At 39.8% G+C, this 21,013-nt stretch overlaps 1 protein-coding gene and 1 non-coding gene across 6 annotated transcripts in view; one reads left to right on the top strand and one right to left on the bottom strand.

Annotated features, from left to right (window-relative positions):
• DENND5B (DENN domain containing 5B) overlaps positions 1 to 21,013 on the top strand; it is a 200,638-nt gene that overhangs the window by 41,558 nt on the left and 138,067 nt on the right. The window lies entirely within an intron of this gene.
• On the bottom strand, positions 480 to 555 carry TRNAA-CGC (transfer RNA alanine (anticodon CGC)). Its single transcript has one exon. It is a non-coding gene; the product is annotated as a tRNA-Ala (tRNA).

Raw genomic sequence — 21,013 nt, 5'->3', positions numbered from 1 at the left:
GCTGTTGTGGAATGCTTCAGTGGAATCTTGGTCCCAAGTCCCCCCAGTTAACCCTGGGGAACAATTTTTTTTTCATTTTCTGTTGCATGAGGTTTTAGAACTGTTTCTATATATTTCTGCATCACTGATTCCAAATCTGAAATCCGTTTTTTGGTGCATGCTCTAGTTTTTTGTTGTTGTTGTTTGTTTGTTTTTTTCATTTTTCCGAAGCTGGAAACGGGGAGGCAGTCAGACAGACTCCCGCATGCGCCCGACCGGGATCCACCCGGCATGCCCACCAGCGGGCGATGCTTTGCCCCTCTGGGGCGTCGCTCTGTTGCATCCAGAGCCATTCTAGCGCCTGAGGCAGAGGCCACAGAGCCATCCCCAGTGCCCGGGCCATCTTTGCTCCAATGGAGCCTCGCTGCAGGAGGGGAAGAGAGAAACAGAGAGGAAGGAGAGGGGGAGGGGTGGAGAAGCAAATGGGCGCCTCTCCTGTGTGCCCTGGCCGGGAATCGAACCCGGGACTCCTGCACGCGGGGCCGACGCTCTACCGCTGAGCCAACCGGCCAGGGCCCATGCTCTAGTTTTTATGCAATTTTAATTTCTTTTTGTTACAGTTAATGGCATACATTGGTTTTTAAATTGGAGTTAAAGGGCAACAACTCTTGGATTGAACATAACCACAAGGCAATTAATGTTTTACAAACATCACTTTTACATAATTGTAGTTGTTTTTAAATGTAAAAAATTATCTGATAAAAATACCCTCTTATTTTGTTTTAAGATTGAATCATGGCTTCTTTGAGTAGGCGTAAATGTAAGAATAGTCCTGACACCTTCTGTTATATATGCAGCTGTTACACACTTCAACATCAAAAGCTCAATATTTCATCATTTGTGACACGTGCATATATTGCCTATTTTCAAGTTCCCCTTGGCGATCAAAACAAGAATTGGGCTCCTCATATTGTGTGTCATAATTGTGAAGAAATGCTTCGTGACTGGACAAAAAGAAAACGCAAAGGAATGCCTCTTGGTATTCCCATGGTTTGGCGTGAACCTAAGGACCACAGCAGTGACTGTTATTTCTGTCTGATCCATACAAAGGGCATCGGCAAGAAAAAATGGCATATGATCGCATGTCCTAATATTCCTTCAGCAATACAACCTATTCCACACTCTGAGACACTCCTGGTTCCGGTTTTCAATGGTTTTATTTCTTCTAAGGACAAAGAAAGTGAACATGATGATCAAGTGTATTTTGAAAAAATGCATGAGGAAATGGTTGTAGAATCTGAAGGGTCTTCTTCTGATGCCAAGCAGTCATTAACCCCTCAGCAGTTTAGCCAACCCGGATTGAATGACTTAGTAAGAGATTTGGGCCTATCAAAGAAAGCAGCTGAGTTATTAGCCTCCAGGCTTCAAGAAAAGAATGTACTTCACCGGTCAGCTAAAGTATCCCATTTCAGGAAGCGTGAACAAATTTTTGTGGACTTTTTTCCTGGAGATAAACTCTTTGTTTACTGTCATGATATCAGTAGTCTTCTCAGCCAGCTAGGTGTTACCACTTACAGTCCAACAGAATGACGGCTATTTCTTGACAGCTCTAAAAGGAGTCTGAAATGTGTTCTCCTACAATATGGGAATGTTTATGCAGCGGTTCCAATTGGTTATTCAACTGATCTGCGAGAAGATTATAATGACATAAAAATTGTCCTCGACTTTCTGAACTATGAGGAGCATAATTGGATTATTTTTGTGGATCTTAAAATGGTAAGTTCCCTGCTAGGACAACAGAGAGGTTTCACAAAGTATCCTTGCTTTCTGTGTTTGTGGGACAGCCGAGCTCGGGAGAAACAGTGGACACAGAAGGAGTGGCCAAAACGTGAAACTCTGGAAGTAGAGATGCAAAATATTGTGAATGAACCTGTAGTTAATTGAGACAGGGTCATTTTCCCCCCACTTCACATCAAACTTGGCTTAATGAAGCAGTTTTGCCTGACCAGGCAGTGGCGCAGTGGATAGAGCGTCGGACTGGGATGCAGAGGACCCAGGTTCGAGACCCCGAGGTCGCCAGCTTGAGCGCGGGCTCATCTGGTTTGAGCAAAAGCCCACCAGCTTGAACCCAAGGTCGCTGGCTCCAGCAAGGGGTTACTCGGTCTGCTGAAGGCCTGCAGTCAAGGCACATATGAGAAAGCAATCAATGAACAACTAAGGTGTTGCAACGCGCAATGAAAAACTAATGATTGATGCTTCTCATCTCTCTTCATTCCTGTCTATCCCTCTCTCTGACTCACTATCTGTCTCTGTAAAAAAAAAAAAAAAAAATGAAGCAGTTTGTTCAGGCTTTGAATAGAGAAAGTGAATGCTTTCAACACACTATTTTTGCTTTACCTGCCTTGTCTTTCAAGAAGATAAAAGCAGGTATATTCGATGGACCTCAAATTTGAACCCTTATACGTGATGAAGAATTTGCCAGGAAGACGAATAAGGAGGAGAAAGCAGCATGGCAGTCTTTGGTGGCAGTTACAAAGAACTTCCTTGGCAACAAAAAAGCAGAAAACTATGAACTTCTGGTTCAAAGGATGCTGTTGGCTTTCCGCGACATTGGATGTAACATGAGCGTTAAGATTCACTTCCTGAACAGTCACCTTGATAAGTTTCCCGAAAATCTTGGAGCTGTTAGTGATGAGCAGACTACTGCTGGAGCATCAAACGAGATTGTCTTCAACAAGTACACAAACACAAGAGCTACAAACGCAAATTTTTGCCTGAATAGAATTTAAATAAGTTTTGTGCAAATTTTATGATTAAAATAAGTGTTTTAATATGTTCTGTTTCAAAATTGTAGACAAATTCTGATGCACTCAAATCTTTTAGTGTTTTAGTGTATTTACTGCACTGTATAAATTATTATATTTTCACAAAGATGATGCCCAAGAAGACATTCTACTTCATTATGTTAAACTAAATGTTGAAAATTTTACAATAAGATGAAAGCCTAAAATCTTGAATTGCAAAAACACTGTAGCTTATAGGGAAAAACTAATGTCAGATTTGAGATCAGCACACTTGAATTAGATAAGAACAAGTATTTTTGTGGATGCAACAAAAATTTTGTTCCCCAGTGTAATTGTTACCTAAACCTTCAAAATAGGCCCTGGCTGTTTGGCTCAGGGGTAGAGCATCAGCCCAACATGTGAAAGTTCCGGGTTTTGATTCCAGGACAAGGCACATAGGAGAAGTGCCCATCTGCTTCTCCACCCCTCCCCCTCTCTTTCCTATCTCTCTCTTCCCCTCTCGCAGCCAAGGCTCCATGGGAGCAAAGTTGGCCTGGGTACTCAGGATGGCTCCATGACCTCTGCCGCAGGCACTAGAATGGCTCCCGCCACAACAGAGCAACGGCCCAGATGGGCAGAGCATCGCCCCCTGGTGGGCATGCTGGGCGGATCCCAGTCGGGCGCATGTGGGAGTCTGTCTGACTGCCTCCCAGCTTCTAACTTTGGAAAAATACAAAAACATAAATAAACCTTCAAAACATATTCAGAATTCATCTACATCTCATTAACTCCATTGCTGCTGTTACCGGCATTGGGGTTCTTGGGTTCCCCAATATAGAAATTGAGAGGAAACCCCAGAGAAAATTTCCAGATAGATCTTAAGCTTATGCTCAAGCACAAGGGAGGCAGCACAGCGGAAAGGAAGGTCGTCTGTGCTGTGTCAGGGGCTGGCTCTGCTTAGCTGCTTTTATAAGCCGAGGACAGAGTGGGCCTGCTCGCAAGAGTGGGCTTTTTTTGCCTGACCAGGCAGTGGTGTAGTGGATAGAGCATGGAACTAGGATGCAGAGAACCCAGCCAGGTTCTAAACCCTGAGGTCACTGGCTTGAATGAGGGCTCATTTGGCATGAGTGTGGGTTCATAGACATGACCCCATGGTTGTTGGCTTGAGTCCAAAGGTGGCTGGCTTGAGCAAGGGTTCACTTGCTCTGTTTTAGGTGCCCCCCCCCCCATCAAGGAACATATAAGAAAGCAATCAATGATCAACTAAGGAGACTAAGAAGCCACAATGAAGGATTGATGCTTCTCATCTCTCTTCCTTCCTGTCTGTCCCTATCTGTCCCTCTCTCTGTCTCTCTGTCTGTGTCACAAAAAAAAAGGAAGGACGTGCTTTTTGAAAAGGGCGGGATTGTGGCATTTTCCATTTCAGGGTTGGCTGACTTCCTTTTCCAGCTGTGTTACCTGGTAACTGTTGGCAGCTGTGCTGTGGAGGTAAGATGACAGACTACTCATTGATGCCACTCTAGGAAGGTCCTGTGATGGTCAAACCTTGATCAGCTGCACGTGCGGACTAGTAGTTTAAGCAAGCAATCAGAAGGTAGATGAAATCAGTTTCCTCTACATTATTTGATGATGGGGTGGATGGTTGGTGACAGTTTTGAGTTCCTCCTAGCCACCTGGTCTTAACTTGACTTCCTGGGCACTTGGTATTTTCCCATTTCCGGGCCCAAGTTCCTATACTGTCTCACCCACCCTGGTCAGAGTTACTATTATCTCCTGTCTAGATTATAGATTACAGCTTCCACAGTCTTCTGCTTCTTCTACCTTTGCCCCACCCCCACCCCCTCCGTTTATGCTTAAAATTGTTTTGTCTTCTTCTTTCTTCCTCTCCTCCTCCTCCTCCTCCTCCTTCTTTTTTATTAAGTGAGAGGTGGGGAGGCAGACAGACTCCTGCATGTGACATGACCAGTATCTACCTGGCAAGCCTACGAGGCAATGCTCTGACTGTCTGGGGCTGTTGCTCTGTAGCTCAGCAACTGAGCTATTTTAGCACCTAAGGCAGGGCATGGACTCATCCTCAGCACCTAGGGCCAACTTTGCTTGAACCATTCAAGCCATGGCTGCGGGAGCGAAGAGAGATAAACAGAAAGACGGTGGGGGTGGAAAAGCAGATGGTCGCTTCTCCTGTGTGCCCTGACCAGAAATGGAACCTGGGACATCCACACGCTGGGCTGACGCTCTACCGCTGAGCCAATCAGCCAGGGCTTACAAATTCTTGTTTTAAAAATATCAAATCTACAGAAAAGTTGAAAGAATAATATAATGAACACCCATAAACCCTTCCTGCTAGAGCCACCTGTTGAAAACATTTTGTTACAATAGAGAGTCTGCTTAAGAAAGAAAGAAAAAGTGAAAAAAACCCACTTTATTTTGAAATAACTTTAGGTTTTTAGAAGAGTTCCAAAATGTACAGAGTTCTTGTATACTCTTCACCCAGCTCTCCAGATGTTAATATCCCTCATATCCAAGGTACTTTCATCAAAACTTAGAAATTAACATTGGAATAATACTGCTAACTATGTATATATACTGTATTTGGATTTCACTTATTTTCCCATTACTGGCCTTTTTCTGTTTCACTGACCTATCCAGGATACTACATTGTGTATGATTGTCTCTTTAGTGTCCTCAAAGAAACTGATTTTTAAAAGACTGTAAATCTTTCCCAGGAATACTAACTTGTGTAAAACACTTGCAACTTGTGCATTATTTTAGCAAGAAACTATCTCTAAAGGAAAGAAAATAAGGATCTGTAGCACTAGAATTATTAGCCATAGGGCATATGTTATTACCAGACTAAAGGGGTCCATTTGCCTGCGTGTAGGAAAACCCAATAAGACATGAACGGGAGTTTGCATCAAAGAAAGTAAGGGTTTATTTTCAGGAGGTGGCTCATGCCTGGAGATAGGTGAATTGTGCTCAAAAGACCTTGCTCCTCGATGGCTTCCAGGGCATGGGTCATATGGGGGAAACGTTATTAATCATGCTGATTAAGGGTAGAGTCATGGTCAATGTCATGGTTTCTACTGATGGGTCGGCGCTAGGGTAACGGTAGTTAGTTGATCAGTGCATCTGGTCCTGACCAGCCATGGCATCACTTTTCCTGGTTTCCCCTCTTCTGAACTTGGAGCTGAAACACAGCAGAGGTCTAGATATTATGTCTAGTTTGATCAAAACTCTTTCTCTGTGGTTGACAGACCAGCAGTTTTGTTTTCTAAGATTATTTGATGCCTACCAGAACCTCATTGTCCCGAGGGCTTAACGATTAAGGGAGTGATATACAAGGAGAAGGAGGCAGGTGAATCAGGGTACTGGATGAGACCAGTCTGAAAAAGGAGAGAAAGGAGAAAAGGTCATATTAAAGAAATGAAGTTTCTGTGCGGTTACACATGGTTGAACTTTAGACAAGAAGATTATATGATGTGATGTATTTTCTGGGTTTGATGCAGAGTCTGTCTACTCCATTCTCTTCTGCCATCAGAAATTCCCAACCCTATCCATGTTATAATTTGAAGAAATGAAATCTAGAAAAACTTTTGATTTAACTATTTGTGTCTTTTTTATAGGTAAATTCTAAAAAATAAATTTAATTTCATTCATGTTATCTGCCTATATCAGTTTTTGAGGGTAATTAATTCCATGGTACAATAAAGATATATTGAGTACCTACTGTGTATAATGCACTGTTAGGTCATGGGAATGTGGAGGCAAGGTAGAATAGGAAGTTTTTTTTTATTATTGACTAGTGTGGGTTCTAATATAGATAATATGTAACTAACAGTGTAGTAACAACTGGTTGGACAGCATAGAAGAAATTATTTATTTTGTCTGGGGACGGTAAGAAATGGTAGTGAAAACAGCTTAATTGAGATATAAGTCACATACCCTGGCCTACACATACCAAACATACCATTTAAAGCAAACAATTTCAGTGGTTTCTAGTACATTCACAGAGTGTATAATCACAGAGTTGTGAAACCACCACCACAATCAGCTTCAGAATATTTTCATCATCCTGAAAAAGAAACCCTATATCTGTGTTGACTCCCTATTCTCTCCTCCCCTCAGTCCCTGGGAACTACAAATCTTTCTATCTCTATTGATTTGCCTATTCTGGACATTTCGCATAATCATACAGAATGTCTGACCTCTTTCACTTAGCATAATATTTTTAAAGTTCGTGCATGTTGTAGTACATATCGTTCTTCATTACTTTTTATTGCCAAATATAATTCCATTTAATGAAAATACTACATTTTGTTTTTTCATTCATTAGTTGATGTACATATGTAGGTGTTTCTAGTTTTTGGCTATTAGGAATAATGCTGCTGTAAATATTCATGTACAGGTGTTTATGTGGACGTATTTTCATTACTCTTGAGTATTGAAATCAGGAGTGGAGTTGCTGGATTGACGAGTTTTCAGACTGTTTTACATGGCCACTGTACCATTTGACATTCTCACCAACAATGTATGAGGGTTCCAGTTTCTTTATATCCTAGCTAACATGAGTTACTGTCTTTGTTGCTGTTGTTTTCTTTTTAGCCTAATCCTGTTGAGTATGAAGTGGCAGCTCATTGTGGTTTTGATTTTTATTTCCCTGATGACTAATGACGTTGAGCATCTTTTCATGTACGTATTAGCCATTTGTTACCTCTTATGAGGCACAGAATTTTAATAGGTGAAGAAAGGGAAAAGGAAGGGAGCACGTTAGCCTAAAAGAACAGGGCCTGAGAAATGGTGAGACAAGCAGTAAAACTAGAGAGTAGGATCCTCAGAGGATGCTGGAAAACTGTTTGGGTCTCTCAGTTTATTTTGTTTGTTTGTTTATTTATTTATTTATTTATTTATTTATTTATTTAATTCAATGAGAGAAAGGGAGGCAGAGACAGACTCTCACATGCACTCTGACCAGGATCTACCTGACAAGCCCACTAGCAGGCGATACTCTGTCCATCTGGGGCGTTGCTCCATTGCTCAGCAACTGAGCTCTCTTAGTGCCTGAGGCGGAGGCCATGGAGCTATCCTCAGCACCTGAGCGAACCTGCTCCAATCGAGCCATAGCTGCAGGAGGGGAAGAGAGATAGAGAGAGAAGCGAGGGGGGTGTGTGTGTGGAGAAGCAGATAGATGCTTTTCCTGTGTGCCCTGACCAGGGAATTGAACCCAGGACATCCACACACTGGGCCAATGCTCTACCACTGAGTCAACTGGCCAGGGCCTATCTCAGTTTGTTTATTTATTTATTTTTAACTTTTTTCTGTTTTAGATTTTATTTATTAATTTTTAGAGAGATAGGAGAGAGTGAGAGAGAGAGAGAAAGGGGGGAGGAGCAGGAAGTATCAACTCCCATATGTGCCTTGACCAGGCAAGCCCAGGGTTTTGAACCGGCGACTCAGCATTCCAGGTCAACGCTTTATCCACTGCGCCACCACGGGTCAGGCTCTCAGTTTATTTTTGATGGGTCAACTCATATTGTCCTCTGTTTATCTTAAGCTTACATTGCTCAGATTTCAAGGATATTACTTCTTTTGTAAATGTCAGAGAGTGTTGTGGCTAGCTCATTTGATAGATTCATTCAACCTTAAATGAGAATTACTGAGGACTTACTTCATTCCAGGAGTTCTAGGCCCCATTGGTGAGAGGCGTGGACCAGTGAGCAAAGAAGCTCCTTGCTTTTCATGGTACTTATTTATTAGTGGGGATGCTTTTGTACCAATAGAAAAGTCTTGTTAGAGGCTGTCTTTATCCCAGAATTTCAGGGTTTGATAAATAAATCAGGTCTCCTTTGTTCATGCTGTTACTGATTTTATTGGCTTGGATCATACCTCCTTTCAGTTTTTACCTTTTCAGACTTCAATTTTAATCTCCACTTATACAGCAACAGCCTGAAATCCCTCATTGCATCCTTATTTCTCTTTTTGGGACTGTTGTAGATAAAGTTCTGTTTTTCCACCGTAGTTGGTACCAATTAATCAAAAAGTCTCATAAGCTATAAAGAAAACATTTTCTCTTAAAACATACATACATATCTATGTTTCATAAATCTTTTGTTTTAGGACCAAGTTTTTATTTTCTTTTGAATGGGATCTGCTGACTCTAATTTTTTTGTGGTGTTTCCTATATAAACTCCACAGGTAATCAGTCATTTATGATTTTTAGTTTACATTTCTTCACAGTGGAGTGAGAATTTAAAGCCTTTTCAAAGAAATTTGAGTGTAAAATCCTTTTAGATTTTTATGATTTTCTACCCTAATTTTTACTCTTTATGTATCTAATTAGATAATGTGTTTTTTAGCAACTTGATTCATATTGAGCTTCATTTTCATAGAAATTACACCTCTTTTCATAATCATATTTCATAGCTTACTTAATAGTGAACTTATAAACTTGGTATCATGTACAGCTAGCTGCATGAACAGGTTGGGAACAGTTCTGTGGCAAGCAGACTCAGGGTGTGGGAGCAGAGGGGCTACTGGCCGTGAGCATTTCTGGCCGAGGACAAACACCAGCCATCGTGTCTTACAAGAGAAACAGTTTGGTGGAAAGCAGATACTGCATCTTTGTACAGTAAAGAAATTTTAATGCTATTCTTGTAGTCTAGAAATTTTGATGGATTGGTGTTTGATAAATCACATGGATTTTGAAAAGTTCTAATTGTCTGCTTCATTAGTTAGTTGTACAGATGGTTGTATGACTTAATCTGGCATCAGATTGCTCATAGTACAGTAATGTTTGTTGATGTGCTGAGTGCAGTAATCATTATGTTCCTGCATATGATATGTAATCAATATGCATATTTTAATCAGTAAGTTCTCTGAGCTATAACTATGAGAGTATTACAGTATATATATAGAACTATGGATTTTTGGGTCTTTGCTACCTATCTCTGCACTTAGCAGAGTATCTTATTTATATAATCCATTCAATAGATATTTGTTAAAAGGCTGGAAAATCTCGAGTCCTTAAAAAGCCAGGCACCCATTTGAGAATTATTTTTTGTTTTTTCAAAAAGTTAATAAACCGCCTAGCCTGTGGTTGCACAATGGGTAAAGCGTTGACCTGGAACGCTAAGGTCATTGGTTCAAAACCCTGGGCTTGCCCGGTCAAGACATATATGGGAATTGATGCTTCCTGCTCCTCTTCCCTTTTCTCCTCCTTCTCTTTCTCTTTCCCCTCTCTAAAAATGATTTTTTCTTGTTGTGACAGAGACAGAGAGAGGGACAGAAAGACAGGAGAGGAGAGAGATGAGAAGCATCAATTCTTCGTTGTGGCACCTTAGTTGTTCATTGATTGCTTTCTCATATGTGCCATGACCAAGGGGCTACAGCAGACTGAGTGACCTCTTGCTCAAGCCAGCGACCTTGGGCTCAAGCTGGTGAGCCTTGCTCAAACCAGATGAGCTCACGCTCAAGCTGGCGACCTCGGGGTTTTGAACCTGGGTCCTCTGTGTCTCAGTTTGACGCTCTATCCACTGTGCCATTGCCTGGTTAGGCAAAATCTTAAAAAAAAGTTAATAAACCAAAAGTATTTTGGTTTGAATACCAAGGTTATTAAAGTACCTCGTTAATTTATTCTTGTTATATCAACAGGGCTTAATTAATGATGCTCTATTTACTTATTTCAAACTTATGATACATAGCTATAAAAATAATTTTCCTCTTTGCCTAACTTCCAAAAAATTTACTTGTTCATGTACTACGTATGCTTTCTTCAGGTGGACTTCTTCCAGTTTTGCTATGGTAACATTTGTGGGCATTTCTTTTTGAACAGTGCCTATTCCCTTGATGTCTACAATATCACCTTTCTTACAGATTCACACATATGTGGCCCAAAGAACAATTCTATATTTTCTAAAGGGCCTAGAGAACATATAGTGGGTGCCTCTCCGGTTTGCCTTGGTATTGCTCAATTACAGGGAGATGATGGTTCCAGCTGAAATAACCATAGATTAGTTCTTAGACTTCATGTGAATCTTTTGTTTGGCTTCTTTCATTCAACAAAATATTTCTAAGATTCATCCATTTGTGTGTATCATTAGTTTATTGCTTTTTATTCCTCAGTTGAGTTCTACTGAGTGAATTTACTACAATTTATATATCCTTTTGCTTTCTGGTAGATGTTTTAGTTTTTCGTTTTTTACTATTATGAATAAAGCTGCCATTCTTGTACAAATCATTTTGTGACTATTTGTTTTCAAGGAAAACTGTAGATATAATGAGTTAGATATATATTTAATTTTATAAGAAACTGCTCAACAGTTTTCTAAATTTGTTTAACCATTTTATGCTCCCACCAACAATGTATAAAATTTCCAGTGGGTCCATATCTTCACCAATACTTGGTATTAGTGTTTAAGTCTCTTTAATTTTGATTGGTCTAGTAGTGGATGTGAGTTGATGCCTCATGTGGTTTTAATTTGCGTTTTACCTGACAACTAATGATGTTGGGTACCTTTTCATTTGCTTATTGGCTGTTTGTATATGCCATATTTATTCTCTTGCTCAGATCTTTTGTCCATTAAAAATGGGTTGTTTGGGTTTCTTTTTTGGTTGTTGTTATTGATTAATAGGAATTCTTTATTCTGATGACAAATCCTTTGTCAGATATAAGGACTTTAAGTTTTGAAAATTAGAAAAATAGTTTAGATGTTTCAACATTCTTTGGCTATCAGACTGATTGGCCAATTTATTATTGGCAGAAATTTAATTCCAATTCTAAATCAAGGATTCTAGAAAAAAAATGACCTGGGGGTATGTGGGATTTATCAGTTACTAATTGCTGTGTAACAGAATCCTGCATAGTGGCTTAATTCACCAGGGATTTATTATTTCTTAGAATTTTCTGGGTCATATGGTGTTCACAAGGGTCACTAATATAGCTAGATGTCCATGATGGCCTCTCTCACTTGGGCAGTTTTAATAACTAGGAGCCAGACAGGCCTCTCCCCACTTCTCCATGTCATCTCATTGTTATTCAGCAGTTCAGCCCAAGCTTCTTTAAATGCGGCTGGACTCTAAGAAAGAACAGGAGCTGGCCAGACTCTTCAGGACTAGGCCTAGAGCTGGCACAGTGACAGTTCTGTCACATTCTGCTGGTTAAAGCAAATCCCCAGACCAGTTCAGATTCAAGGGCAGGAAAATAGCCCCCTCCTCTTGGTAGAACAGGCTGCATGTACATACAGGGAAGGGAAGAATTTTTAATGGCTATTTTTTGGGTAGTATTTTACCACAGGGGAATAGATGCTTAGAATTTCCTAATAAAGATAATTTTATTAAAAATATGTAATTTAAAAGTTAGTCCTATGTTTATTGCTAAGCATCTTTCCATCTCTTTTTTTATTCCAGGCATTTATTTCCTACCGCATACATTCTGCCATCAGTGTTTCAGAGACAAGATACAAAATTGGAGATTAAAAAGAAGGCTCAGTAGCTTTCACTTAGACAACAAGGAGGCTCACTGAGCTATTACAGATGTTAATTAGGATTCATTTCCTTTAATATGCTAGAGAGACGGTTATGATGCCACTTTACTGATAAACAAAATGAGTTTAATCACTTCCTCAGAGCTCTGACATGATAATCTCTTCTCTCAACGCCTGTCTTAGCAGTTTTAGGATTTAAGATCTATCCCTAAGCAGCACTGAAGGACCAAGTGAGGCATGGGCACACAGTGAGGAAAAAATATGGTGGCCTCGGTAATCCTGCAGTATTTTTCTCATCATACGCTTTCTTTTTAATTAAAAGTTTTTTTCATTTTATTTATTCATTTTAGAGAAGAGAGATGGGGAGAGAGAGAAAGAGAGAGGGGGGAGAGAGAGAGAGAGAAAGAGGGGGAAAGAAAGAGAGAGAGAGAGAGAGAGAGAGAGAGTATGTGTGAGTGAGAGAGATATGGGATGGAGGAGCAGGAAGCATAAATTCCCATATGTGCCATAACCAGGCAAGCCCAGGGTTTCAAACTGGCGACCTCTGTTGCAGGTCAATGCTTATCCACTGCACCACCACAGTTTAGGCCCATTTATACTTTTTTTTTTAATTGAGACAGAAATTCACATAACCAAAAGTTAACCATGGACCATTTTCAATTTATTTATTCAATTTTAGAGAGAGAGGAGAAAGAAAGAGAGTAAGAGAGAAGGGGGAGAATCAGGAAACATCAATTCCCATATGTGCCTTGACCAGGCAAGCCTGGGGTTTTGAACTGGCAACCTCAGCATTCCAGGTTGATGCTTTATCCACTGCACCACCACAGGTCAGGCCAACCATAGACCCACTTTAAATGTGCAGTTTAGTGGCATTTAGTATATTAACAGTTTATACTACTAATATATGTTTTAAAGGAAGTGTTTATTTTTATAGGAATGAAGAACAACAGAATTATTGCAAAACTGACTAATAAGCTGTCCAAACATTAACTCAGAAATAACGTATCTGGTGGACTGGTATACTGGGACCACTGATGGTCAGCATCAGGATGCTGTAAGCAACCTCCTTCTTGTCTCCTGCTTGCTATATAAGTCATCCAAAATAGCAATAGATCACTTGTATCTTACCTTCCCTCTTCTAGGGATGGTAAGCATCCTCAGGGGACCTACCAAATCAGTCCCTTATACCCCAGGGCTTGGAACTTTTACAGACCCATTGCAGACCTGAGAACAGCCCTTTCCCTGGAAGTAGAGACTGTGGCCATTCATTAGTCTCTACTAATTAGGCCATTCATTTTCCATAGTTGAAGAATGACTGACAAATAAGTTGTCCTAAGGGTTGTGGTCATCCTCAATAAACTGGACGTTGCAGGCTGCATGCAGTCCCTGCTTCCTCCCCCTCTAAACATGAAAAATCATTTAGAATTTTTGTCATTGGTGCTTTGTTGGGATCAGGTAAGAACTGAACAGATTAGAGACTTAAAGATGCTTTAAAATATTTTTGCTATGCTCTTTATCATACACCTACAGTCTCAAGAATTAACTACCACCTCCCTTGACCTAAAAAAGGATGGAAGGATGGGGAGAGAAGCATCCACGAGGAAAAAGAACTACTCTGTTCAGAAGAACCAATCATTTCAACATTCATCTTAATGATGGGAATGGGATAGAACAGAAGCAAGATTAAAGAGAATAATAACCTCCTTAGATAGTAGTATCCCAATGATTTTTTTTGAGGGGGGGGGGATGTTGCAAAAGGAGACCTGATAATTATGGGATACACTAAAAATAGTGTTAGCAACCTTACTGATTAAAATTTCATACCAGATATAACTTCCTTGACATTTCCCTTCTGTATGAAATGGAGATCTGTTCAGTTCCCAGAGGAAGATACATTCAGGACTGCAGAGTGCAGCAAATTTCAGGTTTCAACATGGCTATGCTTTTCTAAGAAATTTCCAAAGGTAATTTGACTCTGATTTTAGCCTCACATTAGAGTCATACCCTCATAAAATTTGACTCCACTGCACAAAGGGATCGATGCTGTAAAGGAATTTTAGGGGAGTGCATCTAACTCTCTCTGGTGGGAAATGGGGAAAGTTTCACAGAGAATGTGACACTGGTGTAGGAGTAGATGTTTGTTAAATTGGCAAGGATTAAGGGGAGGATGTCTTAAAATGTGGGAAAGCACTTGTGGAGGCAGAAAGGGATAAGATTACGAGAGCAAGTAATTCATTTTAGCCAACATGGAAGAGAAGAGGAAAAGTAGGAAGTAGAACTGCAGAGGTAGCCAAGGGCCAAATAAAAGTTTTATTTTGTAAGCAAAGGGATTTGGATTTTTATTCAGCTGTAAAGAACCATAGAAAGACTTTATGCAGGGGAGTGTAAAGTTGAAACTAGCATATTAGTATGTTAAGATAATTTTGGCAGCTGTGTAGAGGCTGAATTGACAAGGAGGCTGGTTAGGAGTCACTGGAATAATTTGGGCGAGAGATGACAAGTACCTAAACTAAAGCAATTCCTTGTGATGAATTGAAAGAGAAACTGAGGCTGTATGGCTCAGTACCGGGGCCACTCAGCCACATGTTGTGGCTATTGAGTACTTGAAACTTGACTCTTCCTTTTTTTCTTTTTTAACATTTTTTTAAAGATTTTATTTTTTTATTTTAGACAGGAGGGGGGAGGGAGAAAAAGAGGAAGAAGGGAGGAGGAACAGGAAGCATCAGCTCCTATATGTACCTTGACCAGGCAAAGCCCAGGGTTTCGAACTAGCAACCTCAGCGTTCCAGGTCGATGCTTTATCCACTGCGCCACCACAGGCCATGTGAAACTTGACTCTTCCAAAATGAGTTGTGCTGTAGATGTAAAATACCAAATTTCAAAAACTTAATATCTCTGCATAATTTTTGTATATTGGGACAAGTTGAAGCAATATTTTGGATACATTGGGTTAAATATATCATTACAATTAATTTTATAGCTTCTTTTTACTGTTTTAAAAATGTAGCTACTAGAAAATATTAAATTACATATATAGCTCACATTATATTTTTTTCACTGCAGGTACTTGCCTAACTTTTGACTATCTATTTGACTAAAAAGTATTTCATTTTCATTTATAATAGGTGTTTGCAATAATGCAAAATTGAAACAAATAATGCAAAATTGTTTTTATATCTTTGGGAAACAAACTTGAAAAGTTTGATAGGATCTTATAATTTTTATTAATAAGAGCCTCAGTAGGAAATATCTGCAAGAAACTGGCTTTTGCAGATAAGGTCACAGTGTGGTTTGAAATCCCATGTTTATTCACTCTTTTGCAAATAAATTATTTTTGCAGTGAAAGTTTCCAAGCTGTTGCGTGAATGATTGAACTAGAGAAAATGTTTATTTGAAAAACATTTTAAGAGTTTGTAGGTGTTGTCTAAATACTCTAATAAATTTTTTTTTGCCATGTTCCAGCTGACAAAGGTCAAGAAATGCCTATACAGGTAACAAACGCTCCTAGCAAATAAATGGCTGCTGTATCAAAAGTTCTGTCTCTACTGGGTGCTGGCTTTCTTTTGGGGGTGATGAAATGTTCTAAAATTGGGCAATGGTGATGGTGGTACAACTCTATGAATATACCCAAACCACTCAATTGTGTACTTTAAAAGGGGGAACGTTAGGGTATATGAAATAGATAGTAATAGAGCAATTATGAAAACTCACCCTCTACATGCACATCTGTTATTGTTACTGACTTGCTTGTCATTTGATGAGAGTTATGCGAGTAGACTCACCAAAAGCAACCGTATATTCAAGAATATTGTGATCAGACAAAATGGACTGTACTTTTTGGGTTCTTTACCAGCCCTACAGAGGAAAGTTAGAGGCCTTCTTTGACAGGTACGTGTGAAGTTATTGAAAGAGGTTAATCTAGCTAACTGGATTGAAAGATTGCATATATAGGCCCTGACTGGTTGGCTCAGCAGTAGAGCGTCGGCCTAGCGTGCGGAGGACCCGGGTTCGATTCCCGGCCAGGGCACACAGGAGAAGCGCCCATTTGCTTCTCCACCCCTCCGCTGCGCCTTCCTCTCTGTCTCTCTCTTCCCCTCCCGCAGCCAAGGCTCCATTGGAGCAAAGATGGCCGGGCCGCTGGGGATGGCTCTGTGGCCTCTGCCTCAGGTGCTAGAGTGGCTCTGGTCGCAATATGGCGACGCCCAGGATGGGCAGAGCATCGCCCCCTGGTGGGCAGAGCGTCGCCCCATGGTGGGCGTGCCGGGTGGATCCCGGTTGGGCACATGCGGGAGTCTGTCTGACTGTCTCTCCCTGTTTCCAGCTTCAGAAAAATGACAAAAAAAAAGAAAAAAGAAAAAAGAAAGATTGCATATATAGTATTTCATTCTCACTCAAGTTCTATACAAAATAAATGTGGCATACTCCAGTGTAGACTGAATCTAACAAGTGAGTAAAAAAAAAATACTTCAATATTTGATCATTTTATTTTGAGGAATTTATTCTTTAACAAAGGTTTTAGACAAAGTTAGAATTGTTCATTTCTACTCTGGATTTTGTTAGAGACATCTTCTGTTTCTCATGCCTTGCGTTCATCCTGGAGAAAATCATGCCATCTAACTCAGTAGACACCCAAAGGAAAGTCATACAGTGTTTTCAGCTACAGAGAGTAGCAAAGGATGCCTTTATTTCTTTTACACTTTGCTACCATCTGAAGTAAGTAGCATTGTTTGGCCAGTCACCAAGCACCCATCATCTCAGAAGCAAATTTGATGCATCTTTTCTCCCAATCCTCTTCCCAAGTAATTTCTAGAGAAGTGCCAAGGCACAGAAGAGAAGCTGGGCCCCAGGTTGTCCTGAGCAAAACGCCTGGGTTTGTACACAGCTACTGCATTTGTCCTAATCCCTCTCCTGAGCAGCCTTGTTACCTGGCCTTGCTCTGGGCCTGCTTTCAGCAACCTTTCCCACACAGGTTTCATGCTGATTAGTCCCAAAACAATTCTAGGGCAGGGCTCCCTGCCAGCATAAAGAGTGAACAAAATTGGTTTGCACACAGACCAGCCGCAGTTGCTGCAGCTAGAGTTTGTTGAATGCGGACCATTTTCTTGTTTACCAAGATGAGGTTAAATTAACACAGCATGAAGCAAAAACGGATAGGAAAAAAAAAACAGAAAACTACCTATACTAGTTGAGTATGATGCAGTGAGTATGGAATTCAGGTGATTTCACATTAGTTTGAGAAGGGAAGGTAGTATACTGTACTTGATTAAAAGCCACTTGAAAGATTTACGTGTTGTAAATGGGGAAGATGGATGGATGGACTGCATAATCTTTTAAAGATTATTCAAGTCTAGCATATTATGAATTATTAATTTATGTAGTGTTATTTTCGAAAATATTTGGATTGGGTTTTACATGTTTATGGAGTGATCTCTGGTAGAGGGGCTTCCAGTCCAGAAGAGGAGGTAAGATGAGCTATGTAATGAGAGAACCTAAGAGTGGGACTCGTCAGGCTTCAGTTCCTGCCCCCTTCCCATCCCTCTCCTCAGTGCTGCTCCCCTGCTGAGCCTGCCCACAGAGCCTCGTCGCCCCTATGGTGCAGGCAGGGCTGGAAGGAGCTGCAGCCACACTCCACACCCTTTGGGGGCAAAGTAAATGGGGGGAGGTAAGAAGGAGGTAGGAAAGGAAAGAAAAGCAAATATAGAGAAGAAGGTTCAGTGGATGTGAGTTTTCAGTTTTACAAAATGAAGAGTTATGGAGATGGATGGTGATGATGGTTGTACTTACTACCACTCAATTGTACACTTAAAAAGGGTTAAGATAATAATTTTATGTTATGTGTATCTTACCGCAATAAAAAATTTGGGAAAAAACATCCTAAAGAAATTTTACTTCCTATATTCTCTCACCAAAGTATAATTTAACAAACATTTATGACAAAAAATTTATCCACCGTGTAAGTATAAATGTAAGATTATAAGTATCTGGAATGGTCTTGCAGGAGAACAAAATCTGTAATGCATCTTCCCTTTTTATTTCTCAGCTATTTCTACATCGTGTATAAGAAACAAATATTTAAAAAATAATAATGATTATTTTAGTTTAGAATTTTAGTATAATTATAACTGCAATTCCGAAGTGCTTATTAAATGATCTTCATGCCACTATTAATTCTAGAATTTGTACATGCAAGATAAAAATCTTTACAGTTAGTAGCAATCACGTGTTCTTTCAGCTAGCTTATGTTCATATTTATTCATTTATGTAGTAAATGATTCTTGAATTCATATTTACTAGGCACTCTGCAGGCTCTGGGGTTCAGTAGTGGACAAGATACCACTCTTACCCTCATAGAGCAGCAAGTTTTTCCAGAAGAAATTATTGTAAGCTTAGATCTGAAGGATGGCCAAGAATTTGCAGGTGGGATGGGGGGTGGTACGGAAATGCTAGAAGAAATATTTATGGCAGAAAGAACAGCATATATAAAAGCCGGCTAATTTGAGAGAGCATAGTACATATGGTGAACAGCTAGTGATTTCTGCATGGCTGGAGCATAGAATCCACTGGGTGTGGAAATTCTAGGGAAGGGCTAAGGCATAAGCAGTGAGATGGTAAAAAACTTTGAAGCTATTTTAAGCAATTTGAGATTTATCCTAAGGATAATGAAGCACTGTTTTGTTTAAAGGGTTTTGAAAGGGGAGTAACATCAAATTTGTATTTGGAAAGGTTTCTTGGCTGCTCTATGGAGTAGAAATTGGTAGGAGTAAGCCGGGAGGCAGTGAAAAGGTGATGACATTTGTAATAATTCAGATGAGAAATGACATTGGATTGGATTAGTGCAGTGGCAGTGGGAATGGAGTTAGATAGATTTAAGAAAAATGAGGGTTAAATCAGTAGGATGAAGTGATTGATTAGCTGTGGGGAATAAGAGGGAGAAAGAGTAGTCAAGGATGGTGCCAGCTTTTTGACTTGACCACTGGGTGAATGGTTGTACCACGCGTTGACTAGAGAAATGACCAGGTGAGGTGTTGGAAGTGATCGCCTCTTTGGTCTTTAGGAACTCTTCCTATAGTGAGTCCAAGAATTTGTGATTCTTGAAGAAAACTCTTTCTGTATCCTGCAGATTAGACCATTTTTACTGCTACTTAGGTAAATATATAAATATGTCATTCCTGAGAAGTCCATATCCCTGGTTACTCACAGACTTCAAAATAATAGTTTAGATTCATTGTTAGAACTCATCGGCTTATTTGTTCTAAAAGAACATTGTTTTCTGTAGGCATGTATAATTCTTTCCAGTTACATATGTAAGTATTGTGTATAACCTTTTATGGTTAATATAGTCACATGTTAGACGACTCAAAGTAGCTGTAATGACAACAGCCACTGTTGTCAAGGCTGACAACATAACTATAATATAGAAATAAATGTTAAAAGTAAACATTTAAGAGCTCTCATTCATCGCCAGTGGGAAAGCAAAATGTTATAGCCTCTTTGGAAGATAGTGTGACAGTTTCTTACAAAACTCAACCTACTTCACCATACAATCCATCAATCACACTCCTTGGTATTTATCCAGAGGAGCTGAAATTTATATCCACACAAATAACCTACACAGAGATGTTTCTAGCAGCTTTATTCATAATTGCCAAAATCTGGAAGCTGGTGAATGGACAAATAAACTGTGGTACTTCTAGACAATAGAATATTGCTCAGTGCTAAAGAAAAACAAGAATTAAGCCACAAAAAGACATGGAGGAACCTTAAATGTGTATTACTAAATAAAAGAAGCCAACCTGAAAAAACTATACTATATGATTCCAACTATGTGACTTTCTGGGAAAGGCAAAACTATGGAGACGATAAAAAGGTAAGTGGTTGCCAGCAGTTAGAGAGAGAGAAGGGATGAATAAACAGAGCACAGAGGATTTTTAGGGCAGTGAGACTATTCTGTAGCATACTCTAATGGTGATTGCATGTCATTATACACTTGTCAGCATCCCTAGAATGTACATTACCAAACGTGAACCCTGTCGTAACCTATGGACTTTGGGTGATAATGATGTGTGGATTATCTTTTATTCAGGGCTACCTTATATTCAGACACACACACACCCACTTATATGTACAAATATTTTTTTCTGGCTTTTACAATATTTGTTGGAAATACTGCTTACGTTGTCTTACATTAGTAACTATAGGGCATTTCTTCCAACTGTAAGTCAATACCTAATGAAAGATATATACTACTGGATAGTTTGTTGGGACTTTTTTTTCCAATGGAAAGCAAATGGAGAACTAACTCTGTATGTCAAGAATGCTGTTAAGCATGCTTGCTGTCGTGCTCACTTTTCCTAACATTTGGAGAGGATTTTTTTTGGGGGGTGGGGACCTTTACAATATTTATGACACATTTTTCTATGACATAACTTTACTCATAATACCGTTTTCCTTCCTGGAAAACACAGAAAGACTAATTGTTTTACCCAAGGTCACATATGACTTAGTCATTCTATATTTATGTTCCAAGAACAGAAAAGCTAAGGTTTGTTCTCTGCATTATGAGAACATTGAACCCTCCTTATTACAGAAAACACTTTGTATGCCAGAAAGGATTCCCTCATTCCGTTTTATTTTCCTCACCCTTCTTCAAGACAAGGGAGAGCAAATTCCAGGTTTTGAAATGGGTGGATCTTGGTATTATTGATACAAGCAATCGAGGAAGAAGATGTGGCCTGAGAGACATACAAGGAGTTCAGTTTCGGGTACTTTGAC

This window comes from Saccopteryx leptura, chromosome 2 (assembly GCF_036850995.1).
Source record: "Saccopteryx leptura isolate mSacLep1 chromosome 2, mSacLep1_pri_phased_curated, whole genome shotgun sequence".
In the NCBI taxonomy this organism is placed as follows: domain Eukaryota; kingdom Metazoa; phylum Chordata; class Mammalia; order Chiroptera; family Emballonuridae; genus Saccopteryx; species Saccopteryx leptura.
The sequence above is the reverse complement of the archived record's forward strand: the minus strand, read 5'-3'. Positions and strand labels throughout refer to the sequence as shown.